Source organism: Pinus tabuliformis, chromosome 3_2, assembly GCF_031772625.1.
Source record: "Pinus tabuliformis cultivar Carrire ecotype Pingquan chromosome 3_2, CPIR1, whole genome shotgun sequence".
Lineage (NCBI taxonomy): Eukaryota > Viridiplantae > Streptophyta > Pinopsida > Pinales > Pinaceae > Pinus > Pinus tabuliformis.
In genome coordinates this window covers 1,281,739,947-1,281,745,060 of record NC_142302.1, presented here as the reverse complement: position 1 = coordinate 1,281,745,060, position 5,114 = coordinate 1,281,739,947, and positions in this window count along the sequence as shown.

Below are 5,114 nucleotides of genomic sequence, written 5' to 3'. Positions count from 1 at the left end.
GGCCCGATTACAGACTCTGCCTGAAGAAATAAAATGTAAACACTTTCTGAATAATAGATTTGATGATCAACTCTGCTCTGATACCATGTAGAAATTTTGAATAATATGACACTTATTCACAGATATTATCCCGATTATACACTATTGCAGAATGCATGAATAATACATAACCTCCTCTACGTTGATCATCAATTTTGCGGAATTAAAAACAATGAAACATCAATCGCATGCGCACATTAACACAGTATGTAACCCGGGGAAAGCATACAGCTGAAAACCCCACACTATTTGTATATTATAATGATTGAGAACATGTACTAATACATAGTACAATACTCCTCACAAGTACTCAGTACTATCTCCACCTGTTACGCACAAAACTAGCTCAGATCTGAATCAATCACAGGTTCAAATCTCCTCCACTGCTTGCCTGCCTCCACTGCGCAATCCTGCATGAGAATAAATTAGTGTGGCTGATCCAAACTCACATTTTTCTTGGCTGAACCACGCAATCCTCATTAGCAATACTCAATCCATGCATGTGCAAAATCTCATGCACAACTATAGTCACAACTGATAGCAATCTCAACCTCTAACACCTGTCTCCACTGAACTGTCCATGCACTGAGTTAACTGATGTATTCTTTAGTTGCTTTATGAGTTAATAATTAGTGAATTAATTAACAATTAATTCACATCACTCATCACTAGTGTATTTGCAGTTAAACTAAATACAACTAGTTCAACCAAGTCAAACTGAACACAACTCCATCAACTCCTCAATCAACTCCACCAAACTCAACCACTTGAGTTCTAACTGAAGTCCACCATGCAATAGCTCAACTGACCCATAAGAAAAGTGTATTTCCTTCTGATAGCTGCATGTGCCACATCTGTAGCTCAAACTGAAGTGCTCCAAGAGGATAAGATAATGTTTATAGTCCAAATATTATTATGAGCTAAGAATATTCGACTGTTCTATTTTTACCAACATGACCAATCATCCACAAATAGCATCCTGCAACTCATAGACCATGATCCATATGTCTAAAATAGACATAGTCTAAAAATAGACTTTGCGCCAAAAATAGCCTGCGGGCCCACTTAGTGAAGGCGACTTCTTTCCACTAAGCTCCATCATCATGTTGCATTCTCAACAGGTATATCATCCTAACAGTGGATTATTTTAAAAAATGGGTTGAGCTGATGCCTACATATAAGGATGATGGTGAAACCGCTACTCTTTTCATATTCAATCATGTGATTGCTAGGTTTGGTGTTCCATAAGCCATCATCACAGACCATGGCGATCATTTTCGAAACTTTATGATGACTAAACTCACTGTAAATCTAGGCTTGCATCATGATAGTTCAACTCCATATTACTCGAAGAAAATGGCCAATTAGAAGCCGTGATATTTTTTTAACTACTATGCTTCAATGGATTGCATGAATTCATAAACAAAATTGGCATTTGATGCTTTTTCCAACGTTGTGGGCATATGACACCTCAACAAAAACTACAACTGGGTTTACTACCTTTTAGTTGGTTTATGTTCTGGAAGCAGTATTACCCATTGAATGTGAAACCTGTCTTTGAAACTGGAAATCAAATTATTACCTACTACTTATGTAGAGGAAGAAGGTTTTTTATACTCAGCATGTTTAGACGACACTCATCATGATGCTGCACTAGCAAGTGAGACTCATAAAAAAATGAGTTAAAGCACATTTTGATTGAAATGTAAATCCTCGCTCATATTCAAAAGGTGACTTAGTATTGGTTTATGATCAAGAGCATGATAAGTTGGGTGCCACTAAGTTCGAACCTATGTGGCATGGTCCCTATATCATAAAATGTTCACTAGAAAAAGGGTCCTATGAGCTATTTGATTATGACGACATTCCTTTAGGAAAGCCCAGAAATGGACTTTACCTAAAGAATTACTATGCCTAATTTACTACGTGAATGTTTTGTACATTACTATAGCATATTTTTGTGTGGAAATTTTTCATATTTTTACGATCTTCTTCTACTTCTCTTGCTTATCTTGTTTTACACTTGAGTTGTAGATGTCAACGCTCCCTCAAACTTACATTGGCTACGCTGATGACACTAGTCGCAGTACTCAGAATTTGTCTTCTGCAGGTTGGGTTATTTACTCACCCACTGATGAGTTAGTAAGTCTCCATGGAATATTCCTTAGTCGAAAAATAAATATTATTGTAGAATATAATGAAATTATTGAGCTATTATCTGATGTCATTTCATTTGGTATTCGTCGTTTAATCATCAGGTTGTATTCTCAACTCATAGTATTACATTTAAACCATATTTATTCATTAAGAAGCTCTATAATGTTAAGGATGTTTTTTTGGGTCCGTATCTTGGAGAGAGAATTTGATTACATTGAATACCAACCATTCCAAGACATTTAAACACATTAACTGATGGTTTGGCTAATTATGTGTTAAATCGACATTTGAAACATTTATAAAAAGAAAAACAATAGTCATTCACACATTGTACAAAATAAGCTGAGAAAATAGAAGTAGTCTCCATTAGTCATAATGTCTGTAAAAAGTTTGGGTTTACAAAAAATGTCATCCAAGACATATGAGGCCCCATGGCCTTTATTATCTGAACATGCTGATAGGTAAAAAAACAAAATCTAGCCCTATGACTAGAAACTAAGCATGATGATCATGATAGAATACTATAGCACGAGCTACTTGTCATAACAAATGATTAATCAGCCATGATACTCCTACTATATGCTTCTGGTACCAGAGAGGTAAATAAGCAATCTCGATATCGGGGATATCTAGAGTCAACCTCTCTAGGTTATGCTCAATCTCAGTCAAATATTTTTCTCCCTTAGGGTTATGTGTTACAAGAGCTACGGGTTCCTCATCATGCTTGTCAAATCGTCGCATCATTGCTAGCCTGACTGGGCCCACATCCGCATGATTATTTCATATGATTAGTTTTAGATGATTAAAAACATTTTTTTTTGAAAATCACAAACCAACTAAAGTGAGAAATTTTACCTATGTCACTCCATTGCATTCCTGCATGGAGGGGGATATCTGGATCATTGGTGTAGTCCATACCCACATATGGGTAATCTTCAATCATGATAATTTGGTGATCCAACCATATGAAGAAAGTAGGAGTATATTTGACAATCAAACTATCACCACCGCCATGGCGAGTCATCAATGAAACCCACTGTAGCATGTGAAGATCCTGTGGTCCTCCCATCTCCATAGATACATGTGGAAAAAGAAGAGGAATCCTCTCTAGAGCAAATAAAATAACTATAATACCATATCAAAAATTCTTTTGTTTTCCAGTCTTTTCTCTAGTGAGTTTCCCTGTGATATTGCATAAAGCATCCTAAGTTAATCTTGCATTAATAAATTAAGCTTGGTTGATATACATGTAGGGCCACCCTTTCTCAATTTATCATGAGGGACTTATCCCCTATTTAGTGGTTAACACGTGACCTTGCAGTCGTCAGAGCCAAAGTCTCTATAGTTTCGGAGGCATCAGGTGGTTGGAACACAGGGGGAGGTGTTGTTAATCAAACCTTTGCTTTCTTCCCATTGGCTTCCATCCCACAACCTACTCTTGAGACTAGTTCCAAAATAGTTAAGAGGAAGGTTACACTTAGAATAGGAATCTAACTTAATATCAATCAATATTTTGAATTTCACCTAGCTTGTAGGATTTTCATTTCATCTAGGATAGTCAAGCATATACAAACCTATTGTTCATCCATCTACTTGGTCTTTAATTAATATAAATCAAGAAGTTGACACCATAAGGCATTGGTCTCATGTTTAATATAATTTAATATTTTAAGTCTTGCTAAAATTAACCAATTAGCTAGGCCATTCAATCATGTGTCCCGGACTCGTTGGCTACCAACTTATCCTTCATCTCCACATTTCAAAAAGGAATACTCCCCATAGCCTATTGTTTGGGATACAACTAAAATGGAGATGGCAAGGATCATAGTGACACCCCCTGATCTGAGTCGTTGTCACAGTGTTTGTACAATATGAATGACAAATTTTCTTGGCACCGTTCCTGGGGATAGGTTTTTCTGTCCTTGGTATTCATGACATTTTTTCCATCTTTCATCATTTCCTTCATCTTTCCATCTTTTCATTTGAGCCAACAATGCCACAATATTTTTTGGTGCCGTTGCCAAAGACCAATTTATTGGATATTGGTATTGACGACATTCTAATCACTCTTCTTAATCATCAAATATCTCATCTTCCATCATTTCATTAACCTGTTAATCGACATATTTTATGGCATTGTTGATATCTCTTTTTCTTTTAATCACATTACCTTTTTTCCTCTCACTAATCCTTTCATCTTCTCTATCCGCACCTTTAGCACCTAGCCATTTTAGTTGGTTTCCTATTTGGGTGGCGAATCCACTTATTCATCCATTTACAAGAGATTACTCTAGAATAAATCCTAGTAGCTTGGTTAACCCTACTCCTGATCCTGAAAATACTCTAAGAGCTCAGTTAAACAAATTACACTCCAGTAAGCGTTTAATTTTTTCTCAAACAAGAGGCCCTCCCTGATTTCCACTTGATTTTCCTTGATGCTATAATTCAAGATTCATGGATTATTATAGGCCTTGCAGCTTTTTCAACATTCAAGGATATCCTCACAATATTCTAGGTGACTCTGCTATGAACAAGCTTCCAACATTTTAAGGGAATAATGCAATCAATGTTGATGCTCACATAAAAAAGTTCAAATTTTTTCTGCAAAGATATACTCATGCGATTGCATACAATCATGAATATGTTAGAATGAAACTATTTGTCCTTTCATTAGAAGATGATGCATGACAAGCCTAATAATTCTTTCAATTCTTTACAAGTTCTTATCAACACCTTTAAAGATAAATTTGGAAGGGTCAAAATAGAGGATGAAATTATCATAAATTTGACTCTGATAATTCTAGAAATGAAAGTAAGTCATGAGATGGAAATGAAGGCCATAGATGAAAGGATAAGGATAATGGAATTTAGGCAAGAAATATTAAGTACGGATCATAAACAAAACCATGGAGGAAAAT